Source organism: Castanea sativa, chromosome 7, assembly GCF_040712315.1.
Source record: "Castanea sativa cultivar Marrone di Chiusa Pesio chromosome 7, ASM4071231v1".
NCBI lineage: Eukaryota > Viridiplantae > Streptophyta > Magnoliopsida > Fagales > Fagaceae > Castanea > Castanea sativa.
This window is the reverse complement of record NC_134019.1, coordinates 42,404,976-42,418,476: the sequence shown is the minus strand read 5'-3', so window position 1 is coordinate 42,418,476 and position 13,501 is coordinate 42,404,976. Positions and strand designations below refer to the sequence as shown.

At 33.5% G+C, this 13,501-nt stretch overlaps 1 pseudogene; it reads right to left on the bottom strand.

The window, feature by feature from the left end:
- Window positions 1-13,501, bottom strand: part of LOC142643534 (SKP1-like protein 1A) — a 65,898-nt pseudogene that overhangs the window by 8,091 nt on the left and 44,306 nt on the right.

Sequence of the window (13,501 nt, the reverse complement as noted above, 5' to 3'; positions counted from 1 at the left end):
ACAACAATTGCAACCCTAAGTAAAAGACCAAATTCACCTCCTCTTTTTATATTATAACTATGGGCTATACGATTTGAATTTCTATTTTGCTAACTAGATTTGAGTTAGAGCATCTACAAAAGTGGAGCTAAAAATTTAGCTATTTGGCATCTACAAGAGTCACTTTATCTATTTTACCTCTTTGCACCCAACATCAATAGATCTATAATTTTAGCTATTTGATTAAAATAATACAAATAACTCATTAGAATAATAATAAAAACATTCACCACAAACTGCAGTAACCAACCACAACTACCTCCACCATCAGCCACAACCACACCCACAACCATCACCACCACCACTAGTCCACAGCAGGACTAAAAAAAAAACAAAAAAAAAAGCAACCAAGCAGCCCAAAAATGGGTCAACAACGTGAGCGAAATGGGTCTGTGGCAAGGGGTCAAAGGCGTGGGTCAGCTTCGGACTTGGGGCTTGGGACTTTGACGGAGTGGGTCAGTAGGTGGGCCAGTGACGTTGAGTTTCTGTGGGCCGGTGATGTTGAGGTTCCGGTGGGCTAGTGGCGGTAAGACAGAGAGGTGAGAGTTGAGAGAGTTTAAGAGTTCAAAGGTGAGAGTTTGAGAGAGTCAAGAGTAATTTTAAATGGATAATATTTTAAACAAACAAATAATATTTTAAACGGAGGGAGAATGAAAAAGTAATTTTTTTTTTTTTTTTAGCTTTCAGCTATAGTGCACAACCATATATAGCTATGCACTATAGCAATGTAGGTAAAAAATTTACCTATACCACCACATAGCAGCACTCTTTTTATATATAGTGGTGCTAAAAATAGCTTTTTAGCACCACTGTTGTGGTGCTCTTATGTGGAGTTCATATATGCAGTCACTTTGTGCATTTTTTAGATGTGTACAATGGGTTTATCTTTGAAACAAAAGTCACTATGCCAAAGATGGAGAAACTAAAAAATTAACTAAAATTATAGGGTAATCTCTGTCTAGAAGCAATAGGAAGATATGGGGGTCTTTTTTTATTTTGGAAACATTGGGTAGAATTGTCTTTCAAAACCTCACTTTGATTTGTTTTGGAATATGGGAAGTAAGGACATGGCAAAATTGCTAACGTATTGGTGTCAAACACGCATCCGATATGGACACAACCTTGACACGAACACAAACATGTCAAGTATGCACTCTGGAAAAGAAAATCATTTTTTTAATTTGGTTGTTCTTTTTGATGTTGAATGTTGTTTATTTGAACTATTTTTATGGATGTCTAGTTTATTTGAACTCTTTGTCTGTACTTTAAACAATATTGTAGTTTTTAAATTAATTTTAAATATATTTTCAAACATTTTATTGTTGTTTGGCAAACAAAAAGATAAGTTTAGTGGTAAGTTCAAAATATAACCAACAATAACTTACCACATATGATTTGTTGTAAAAATGATGCAAATCGTAGAGATTTTTTTGGCATTTAGCATTATTTTTAAACATCTTAGTTAGTAGTCAAGTTTAATGTGTGAAACTCTAGAGACTCAAGTTGTAATTGTTCTTGCATTCTCTAGATCTTCTAACTTCTTCTTCAAGTCCATGTTCTAGATCTTCTTCTTTTTTGGTCCAATCATCTTCTTCTTCAGATCTACGTGAGTCTCAAAACTTGATTTGTCACCCAACTCAAGTCTCACAAACTCGAGATACTTTACAAAATAGTTTAAAAAAATGTGTTTACTAACTTAAACGTTTCAAAAATCATGTTAAATGTCAAATTTCCTCCTAGACCATAACACTTCTCTTTTTAAAATGGCATTTTCAAAACGAATGTAAGCTCTAGGGCATGTTTGGTACATGTGTTTAAACACATATTTTCAATTTTTAAACAATATTACATGTATTTTTACATACTTTTTCACCCACATATATTTTCAATAAAACTGAAAACTGTTGTTTCAACACGTACCAAAATAGTTAATCCAGACAAGCCCAAAATCACAATAAAGTTGAAAGGGGGCAGCAGAAGGCAGAAGGCAGAAGGGCAGACAAAATGAAGAAAGAGTTGGAGGCATTGTGGGAGGAAGTGAGGGAGCTGAGTCTAGGAAACAGCACAGAAATAGACCACCTAAACTCCCCTCCAACCCCACTCCAATTCCTAAGAGACTACACGTCTCTCAAAACAAGCCCTGCCTAATCTCCTCCGCCACTCTCCACTGGCCCGCCCTCTCCTCTTGGTCTCAAGACACCTACCTCACCCAATCACTCTCCGCTTCTCCAAACGTCTCCATTCACCTAACCCCACACGGCAACGCCGATGCACTGGTCCCATTCCCTAACAACAACAACCAATCCAACAACAACCTCTGCTTCGCTTCGCCACACGTCAAACAGCTCCATGTCCGCGAAGCTTTACATCTCATAACAACAAATACCAAGAGATAAAATAGTTATCTGTGAAATTTGAAGAAATAAAAAATAGAACAAAACAAAGGTAATGCTTATTAGAGTCAATTTGTGATTTTTTAGAAAAAAAAAAAATGCAGAAGAAGTTGTCTATAATAATCCACAGACCCATTGAATAGAGCCAGGAGACAAAGAACATATCTATAACCTACCTTTTTATTAACCTACCTTGTTTAAAATTAACAAGCAAATGGGTCATTATACTTAAGTATAAAATCTACAACAGTTATATTAGAAAATCAGCATAATCACTTATTTTGAATGAACTAGGATGTCTTGCATGATTGATAACACTTTGCCTTCCTCTATTGACTTTAAAGTGTAAGTTTTGCTACTATTCTGAATATTCAATTTTCATTTATAAAGTTTCAATGAAAGAGATTCATCAAAGCTACCTGATCCTGCAAAGCTAAATTCTTTTATGGGATGTGAAGTTTGTAGTTTCTGATTCAGCAATGTGAATTTGCTTCTTAAGCTAAAAGCTGTCTCGGCCTCTCAGAATCATTAAATTTTCGACAATTGGCTGCTATTAGCTAGACTTCCCATTAAATCTGTTTATATACCTTTTTCTGAAACTTTCAAGATCTCCTTTTTTGTCTTGGGATGCTTGGAAAATTCGAAAGCTGATTAGGTAAGTATATAGTTGGTGTCCTCCAGTGGGCAATTTCTGGTTGTGGCATGGTTGCATTTTCGAAAGATCATCAGATAAATTTTTGGTGTATATGCTGTTCCAAACTGCAAACCACCCTCTTCTTCGGCGAAAATGGGAATTTAACATTAATTTTTAAACATTATAATTAGTAGGTACTGTTTATAAACTATATTTTTTACTAACATCTCGAGTCTAAGAGACTCGATTTTGGGCCTATAAATCGAGTCTCAAAGACTCGATTTTTATGGTCGGATCAAGTCTGATGTGGCATTTTTTCCACATAGACTCCACCTGGAAATCGAGTATCTGACACTCAATTTTCTTATTTTCCTTCTCCTTCTTTTTGCCTCTATGCATTTGTTCATCTGCTTCCTGCATAAGCTTAGCCACCACAGCCCATCGCCGCCGACCCAGCAGTGCGACCCAGGCACGCGACCTAGGTCACGACCCAAGCGCGCAACCCAGGTCACGACCCAGGCACGGGACCCAGGCCGCGCGACCTAGGCGCACGACCCAGGTCGCGACCCAGGCCGCGCAACCCAGTTTCTGAGATTTCTTAATTTTTTTTTTTTGAGAGAGACTTGAAATTTTATTGGTTTGTAAATCGAGTCTCTAAGACTAGATTTCCAGATGGACACCACGTGGATAAAATGTCACGTCAAACGTGATAGACCATGGAAATCGAGTCTTTGAGACTCGATTTTGGCCCCCAAAATCGCCCTTCTTAGACTCGAGATGTTAGTATTATATTAACTTTCCAAACAGTACCTACTAACTATATTCTTGAGCAATTATGGCTAATGGCCCATTTTCTCCCTCTTCTTCCCTTCAAAAAAAAAAAGTGTATATGTTAGTGTGAAGTGCAGGCATCAATTTGTGAATAAGACGGCTTTAAAGATGGAAGGGGTTGTCCTTTCTCTTTATCTTTTTATAGTCATGTCTCTATAGTCGAGATTTTTTTTTTTTTTTTTTTGCCCGAAAGTTCCTGTTAGTACTGATTTCATTTTGTTTTGTGCTGCTTATTTTTTTTTCCCTCTCTTCAAATAGCCTTCAATTTTTCACTTGTTAAGTAATACCTGATGCATATTTGATCTTCATATCTCACCCATATGACATCTTCTCATTCTTTTCTTTTTTTCATTTTATGCCCCCCACCCCTTATTTATCTGCCATGTATCAACCATCTAGATTGCTTCTAATCTCACCAAACACCCCCCCCCCCATCCCCGCCCAACCCCTGAAACCTTTTGCCTGTTTAAAAGGACAAGGATGTTTAAGAATATTCAACCCTAGATTAGATTTCTTGATAATCTAGACCTCAATACTCCCCTTAAGGGGAGTAGGGATTTGAAAGAGTACTACAATTTTCCAAAGTTTTCTTTTATGGGGTTTGATGTTTAAGGACTTACAAATACTTGGTTTCACAAAATTGGAGAACTTTGTAGGCTTTTAGTATGAAAAATGATGAATTGAAGAATAAAAGGAACAAATAAAGCCTCGATAATCACAAACTTCTAGCTATAAAGAACGTGATGAATTTATCAAACTCAATCTCTCTAACTATCTCAGAAAAATATATAAAATTATTTATATAGGCCATTCCCAATCCTTTTTCCTCAAAGACTAGGTGGTGTGGACACTAGATGTTCAATTGATGTTGGTTGATTTTCTTGGACCTGATTTATCATAATTACAATTGATGGTGGGGCTAAATTTAGATTGCTTTTGTCTACTCCAAACAACCTTTTCCCCCCTGCTTGGTGCTAACTCCAAGCAACCCTAGGCACTTGCTCCGAGATTTTGTATCCCCTTTCCCCTAACTTAATATTCCTTGAAGTAACCCTAGACGTTGATTCCTAGGTGTATCCTTTTTGTCTATTTCTTCTTACCCCGCTAAATTTTTTGAGAACCTTATGTCCTGCATAAACTTTAGTATCAAAGCAATCATTGTCCCGCTAGGACTCTTGAATAAAACTGAAAAACAGTTAGAACATTTGAACCAATCGCTTGAAATTGACACCAATTAAGAGAAAGCAAAAGCTAGGAATCAGCACCAAGTTTTAATTTTCTAGATTTTTTTCTACTTTTGTTCATTGGAGTACAATAGTGTACTTATATAGATTACTAAACTTTAATTCTAATTGATTCAGGAAAGCCCAATTGTTTCTTATCCAAAAAAAAAAAAAAAAAAAAGGGACATCCCAATTTTTAATTATAAAAATACCCTTGTCTCTAGAAAATTATAATAAAATACGAAGAGCATAACTCATTAATAAGACCTAAATTAAATCCAATTGATCAATTATAAAATACAGTTGGCTTCTAAAATTAAATAAAACCATAATAAAATAAAATTTCCTTGGCGCCACATTTAATAATTTAGTGACTCAAATTGCTTCTGAACTTTGTTTTGTGATTGAAAATCCACAATTGGTTTTCAAATAGAAAAAGGGAAGGGGTATATTTTCCTGCATCATTATCCAATTGTTCTCTTGTTGTTTTCTCTTTGAAAATGTGTTGCATTAGAGAATCAGAGTCAGATCTAAGAATTTGCACCGGATTTTTTTTATCACCAATTTCAACAGATTTGATGACCATAATTGTTTTTTTATTTTTATAAGTGTGTTACCTTTTAGAAGTTCTAGAATAATATATATTTCTTTTCTATGACGTTATTTACAGAAAAAGGGATTTATTTTTGCATTATAAGTGCTAGTTTTTATATTCATGATGTTGAATTACTTATAAAAAAAATTCTCATTTTAAGACGCATGTTTGAGGATGTGGTAATAGACACCTGTTTGGGGATGTGGATAGTTCATGAGACCAGTTGCTTGCTTCATTTTGTGGTTATATGTTTGACTAGTCTAAGGCCTGGAAACTCACATCTAGTGATTCCCTTCCATTACTTATAAGCTCTCTTCTCTCCTGTACTTAATTTTCTGTTTTTTCTTTCTTTCTTCCGTCATTTTGCTTTTACTATTTGACTACTTCGTAATTTTTTTAATTACTCTTCTTACTTATCAATTTTTTCTAAAAAAATCTCATTTTATTTGTCGTGGAGTGTATTAAAAGTTTGTACATCATTTTCCATCGTTTTCTATAATTATCAGCATCCAATTAAGAGCTAAAACAGGAAAGTTCATAAAATCTTGTAATCAACTAAGCTTAATACTTGAGATTTTTTTTTATAATCAATATATATATATATATATAAAAGCAGAGACCTCATGTGAGAGTGTATGAGGTCCTGCCACGTGGTACTCTAATATTGCATTTAACCTTTTTTACATTTTTTCATTAAGTTTTTTTAACTGTTACCCAATAGATTATAGTAACTTATTTTTACTATTATATAAATTTAGCATTTTTTACCTCTTTTTATTAAGTTTTTTTTACTGTTACCCAATAGATCATAGTAACTCTTTTTTACTGTCCTGCTACGTGGCACTCTAATATTGCATTTAACCTTTTTTTCATTAAATTTTTTTAACCATTACCCAATAGATCATAGTAACTTATTTTTACTATTATATAAATTTAGCATTTTTTTACCTCTTTTTATTAAGGTTTTTTTTACTGTTACCCAACCTCATGTGAGAGTGCATGAGGTCCTGCCACGTGGTACTCTAATATTGCATTTAACATTTTTTACTTTTCTTCATTAAGGTTTTTTCACCGTTACCCAATAAATCATAGTAACTTATTTGTACTATTATATAAATTTAACATTTTTTATCTCTTTTTATTAAGTTTTTTTTACTATTACCCAATAGATCATAGTAACTTTTTTTTTTACTGTCCTACTACGTGGCACTCTAATATTGCATTTAACCTTTTTTACCTTTTTTCATTAAGTTTTTTTAATCATCACCCAATAGATCATAGTAACTTATTTTATTATTATATAAATTTAGCATTTTTTACCTCTTTTTATTAAAAAAATTTTACTGTTACCCAATTGATCATAGTAACTTCTTTTTACTATTATATAAAATATGAGCTGTTCTTGACAATTAGACCCATTAGACCAAAATTAATTCACTATAAAATAAACTACCTTTTAAAAGTAGACCAAACCTTATGAAAAACTCAAGTCCGTTCTTACCTTACATATTATGACCCAAGTTTGGCCATTTCCACGTGTAAATCAAAGCAAAAACTGTTACCCTCTTACAAACTCTCTTCTTCCTCCTTCACGTATAAGTGATACTTTTAGAAAATCTCATCCTCATGAAATCATGTCTTCATTTTTCCCCACTTTCAATTCAATATGCTTTTGTCTATTAATAATGTTCTATGCAATTTATGCAGACTAATTCTCTGTCATTGACCAGTGCAACAAAAATATATATAAATCTTAAAATCCCTAAGGTTGCTGAAATAATTAACAAATACATATTTCTAAAATTTATAATAACAAAAAAGTCTAATAAATATCATATACTATCTCACAAAATGCCATTAACTTAATTTTTTTTTTTTTAAATTCAATGATAGGAATGGTAAAAAACATGATCCTATACAAGAAATACCAAAAATATATGCAAAAAGATTTTCATAGGAGGATTTATCTTTAAATATTATGAAGACAATAGTAAAGATAAAATACATTGAATAAGATCCTATGAAACAAGTTTGTTAATCATTTCAATTTATACTCATCATTTACGTAAAAAAATAATCATACATCATGTTATTTACATTAAAAAAATAATACATATTAATTTCAAAGTTCATTGCAAGATGTGAACTACTTGGGTATTGCAATAATAAGTAATATTGATACAACAATAAGTTGGTGTAAGTGCACAATTTGTACCCAAACTCAAAAACAAGTGATGGGCTCAGGCCTAAAGAGCCTTATACAATGAAATTTGTAGAGTATGGGTTTGAAACCTAGGTTTGAGATGTTGGAAAGTTGATCAACAGGCTAGAATGCCGCAGTCTATGCAAGTAATAGATGAATGTAACAAAAAACCCTCCTCTAATCATCCAAGGACAAATTGTATAGTCTTTCTTTTTCTTAGTAAAAGATTACAATTTCTTAGCTTCCAAAAAAAAAGAGCCCATTTTTTCTCTCCTCTCTCGTCTTCTTATATCTTTCATCTTCTTATATCATTCTTCTTCTTCCCTGATCCGTCCACATGTAACACAGATTTTTTTTCAGATACTTGTCCCATCCACCACCTTCTTAAAGTCTTCAAACAATAGCTGGAAAGCTGAATGCTATTGTTCAGAGGTCATTTCTTTATTAATGCGGCCAGGAAGGTAGATGCAGGGCCTTTAATGCGGTGGTAGCAGCTTTTTCCTCAGATATTTCTCACTCGTTCCTTCCTCTAACGGGTGCTTGGACTACACCTTTACCCAACAGATCTTTTAGAATTCTATCTCTAAACTGTTTAGCAAATCCCATGGCATTCACTGGACCTGTCCGAGGAGATACTCCTCCTCGGACAACTCCTCGAACCATTATAGTGCAAACTGACCTGTGGACCTAGAACCCCTAATTAGACAGACTTGTACCAACTAACCAAGTCCAGAGCCCAAACGTTTATTTAAACATTTTTACCCCCCACAGTTGGTATTATATTTTATGCGTACTTTGTGAAAGGAATATCAAACCACAAGAAAAATCATTTTGGTATGCAAAATGTGAAAAAAAAAAAAAAAAATCTTTCTATCCCAAAGTTAGAGGCACTCACATTAACTACATACTCTCCAAATATTTATAATATATTTATCTCACTATAACTACTATATATATACAATTACAAACTACTTCAGATACATGATTCAAATTGAAGTTTTTAATGCAACCATCAAAACAAATTTTGTAATATTTGATTGAGATGCCGAGAAAATCCTAATTGAATCTACAAGATATTTTGCTGAAAAATAAACTGAGGTACAACTTATTTAAATTATTGTAAAAATATTGATATTGGAGAACAAATTCCACATGATTTGAAAAAAAAAATTAGGGAAAAAATGGATTTATCTACTTCATTTGAATGAATTTAATCTAAATGATGGTTTTGAAAATTACATAGTTGCTAAGATTTTTTATGCACTTTCAAATGATAAAAAGGTATGGAAGGAAAAAAAAAATACACAATTTAATATGCTATATTAATTCTTTTTGCTGCACTATTCCAAAATTAACAAAAATAAAAAATAAAAATATTTACAAAAAACTGTAACACCATTGAAATTTAATATAAATGCAAATACTATGAAAAATCTTAGCGACAAAGTCCAAACTTTAAAAGATCCAATTAAGAATCTCTTGATAGCAAATGATGCAACAAAAGGAAAAAAAATAATGAAAACTCAAAAATTGAACAAATATGGACGGATTAAACTTCAAACGTTGAAGATAGAGAAACTGATGATGATAACAAGCATCACCATACCTTAATAACAAAGATTGAAGAAAAAAATTGTAATGAAGCTTTTTATTACATCATATAATAAAAATCAATAATATAAAATGAATTAATATGCTTTTATCAACTTTTATTATACAATATTACTCTAAGTTGTTTTAATTATTGTTCATTACTTGAATAAAATAATTATAATAGATATATGTGAGCAATTTATAATTGTTACTTTTTATGATGAACTCATTACTAACAAAGTTTTATAATAAATATGCGATAATATATGTCTAATATTTTCCAAAAACAAATTTATATAAAACATTACAACAGTATCCGTGCATCGCACGGGAAACTTACTAGTTATTATAAATAGCGTAATACTTTAGAATTATTTGATAAAAGAAAACTTACTGGCTTTCCTTCCTTTTTGAGCTCCTCCCTCTCTCTTTTATAGTTAGTCAACCACTAAACACAATTAGCATAAAACTATTATGGTAGATAGTCAGAACAAAGTAATTAGAGCAATTCACATAAGATGTCTTTGCAGTATAAAATAGCTCAGATCACATAGTGAAACCAAAACGCACAGGTAGACTTTTGATAAAACACAGGTAGACACTACTTGTAACGGCAAAATAATGCCAACCTAGGATTGTTCTCTCGATTCCTGACATTCAAAAAGTTTTTAATGGTGTGCTTTTCTTTTCTTTTTTCTAGAGGGGGGGAGGGTGGAGCTGGCTAAATGTTGTTTTTTTTTTTTATAAAAAAAATCTTTGCATGCTTTTTTTTAAATCCTGCTCTATATAGACATAGATTGAGTGCATTAATTTAAGTTTGACAAAACCTGATTTATGGTAATTTTGACAAAGAAGCCATGTTGGTTTATGTGGATGAAAAGAGGATGGTGCTGGGTATAAACTAGTATAAATTAAATGGTGATGAATAGCAGATCATTCCCTAGTTGTTCGGCAGGTTCAAATTGAGGTTTTGACTCACAGAGAAAACTTAAAAGGACTGATTCATACAATATGAACCAAACAATGCAGCAAAGATCATAGTAGCAATGGTATGTTAACAGTTCTGTCACATGTACATTTCATTATGGGCGAAATTTTATGTTGGACCCAGCACTGCCTCAATGTGGGTGTAAGGTATTGTTGGATAGGCCTGCAACAGGGATGTTCTAATAGGGATTTGAGTGGTTTTAGAGGCAGGAACTAGGATAGTTGATTATGTGATAAATAGCAGACCAAATCACTAGCTTTTAGGAAATACTAGATTGAGCTATCAACTTAAAATGAATTGGTTGACCCATTCTAACCCTTACAATGCAGCAAACAGAATTAAAAGCTGGTTGAAACAAACCAAGTGGACAGCATCGCAAAGGCTTCACAATGGTTCTCACATGCACACAAGGTATGGGTGAAGTACCCATGTTGGACATGACTCAGCATTGATACTGCATGGGATGTTGTTAGACAGATCTTTAGTATGGATGTGCTTGGTATAGGATATGTGTGGACTAGCTTACTACCTTGCAACTATACAAGAAGCGTGTCCTAAAAAAAATTTAAAAAATCTAACAATTCTAGTTTGATGGAATATGCTTCCATCAAATTTATTGAAGTGTAAATTATTGTTAAGGGCAAGTTGTGGTATACTAAAACTTCTACCTGAATTTTTTATTTTATCATTTTTTTCTTCCCTTGTATATCGATCATTGCATATCTATGTTAAGAATAGATGAGTTAGTGTCAATGGAAATCTCTACAGTATACCTGAATTCAATGATGCCTCCGTCTGCTTAGGATCCTAAGGAGAAGCATTAATTTTGTAGTTATTTGAGCATTTGAACGTAACCAATATTACAAAAGAAAAGAGGGTGGTAACTAGTCATTAGAAGAAAGAACTTTGGATTTTTGTGGCTGTAAGTTGAATTCTTAACATGGAATCCTATTCTTTGATATGGCACTTTCTCCTAATTTAATAGATTTGTGGTAATTTCAAGGCTGATGAGATGGGGTTGATGCAGGCCAAGTATGTCGTTTCATCACGTTAGGCAGAGTCTAGATGCTGGAGGGCGGACTATCGCATAAATTATTGTGAGGATCAAGCTTTTTTCTCCCCCTTGCAGGTTTAGCTTTAATATGTTTGTAGATACTAAGATAAAGATATGTTTGCAGGGTATGATATGCAGTTTGATATCAAGTATGCCTATTTCAACTTCTTGAAATCAATTCAATACCGATCAATTCATGATCCAACATTGCCAGAAACAGCATCTAAGTACACAGATTCGGAATCAGATTGTGATTCAATTAAATATGGCTTTAAGGATTAATTTAGTGCTAATGGATCTGTAGAAAATTTAGCTGGGGGCAGTACTAAAGAAGAATGAGTTTTGATTTGATAGCCTGGGTGCTCAATTGTTCATGTGTGGGATTCTTTAGGGCTGGAAAGAAACAGAGATCCCAGAAAGAGGACATTGGGATTGTAACTGGTAAGAAAGTTGCTTGAAGAATGAATATATTGAATACGTGGATGGGCACCTTAATGTCCTAGAATTTTGGCCTATCCATATCAATCCTGACGCATTTCCTATCACAGAAAATTTTTGGAGAAATGAAGAACAAAATTGATATGGCTCCCTTTCTTTCTTTATCTTTTTTTTTTTTTTGAGGGGTGTTGTTGAATAGCATATGAACCTTTTAGGAAAATTTTTGAAAGTAGATGGATTAAAGTGAAACATTTTAAAGTATAACGATGATGAAATATATGCAATTTAACCTTTCTTATGTTTCTAAACCAAATGTACTACTTAAAATGATGGAAGGTGGCTGCCCTAATTATTTTCAAATGTTGCCTTCCAAAGGTATAGGTTTGGATTTACAGGCTTTATCAAAATTTCATTTATTTGTATGAGTTCATGTTTCCCAAAATTTAATATAGTAATGTTAGGATTGTAAAAGAGCTCGGTCAGGTTGAGTATTTAAAGCTTACGATTATATGTTTAAGCTTGGTCATTCTATTTGTCAAAGAAGCTTGAGCTACTGAATTAAATTATTTTCAATTTAATGCAATGGGAATTGAGGATGTGTCAGAAGGCAGTTCTTCTAGCAAAGTCTACTAGACAACCCTGAGCTGCTCATGTGCTTCCAATATCAAGTCTATCAAAATTAGACAGCGTAAGAGCAACATAGTAGATCAAGGATTTTTGAAGCACGTTATAAGAATAAATATGGAATTTTAATGCTTATTTAGCATGTAATTCACATCAGATATGCAAAAAAACATCACTCACGTTCTCCCACCAAAGGTCAAGCTGAGATCAGATATCTCAAATGTCAAAAGTTTTAGCACGCAGTTACAATGTAGTTCCAAATATGAGATAGTGTGGACTAATGTTGTAAAAATTTTACTAATTTTTTATCTATCTCTCTTCTTTACTGACTCTTTCTCTCTCTTCTATTTGTCCTCTACCTCTCGCCTTTCTCTTCTCTCAACCCCACTCAGACCTCTCACTCTCTTTCTCGTGCCTCTTTGGTGGTGGTCTGGTATTGTGGGTCATCGACGGCAGTTGCAGTCGTGGCTTCAGTTGTTTAGGCGGTGGTCCATTTTCTGGTTCTTTCGTGGGTCATCAACTACAGCTGTGGTTGTTGTAATTGGGTGGTTATGGGTTGCGTTGAAGGTGGTCGTGGGTTGCAGTGATTGGATGGTTTTGGATGTGGACTGCAGTTAGTTTTCTTCAGATTTGTGATTTCTCCACGACCATAACCACCTTGCTCTGCCGCTCTTAGATTGGAGTTGGTTTTTTTTTTTTTTTTTTTTGCAATGGGTTTTGATTTGATTTGATTTGGGTTTTGTGAAGGCTTATAGTGTTGGTTGGGTAACAGTGGGTTGAGATTTTGGTGGTAATGGTGGATTTCTGGTGGTGCTAGGCCACGATTTTGGGTTTTATGGTAGTGGTGGGTTGTAGGTTTATGGTGTGAAATATGAAGACACAATGA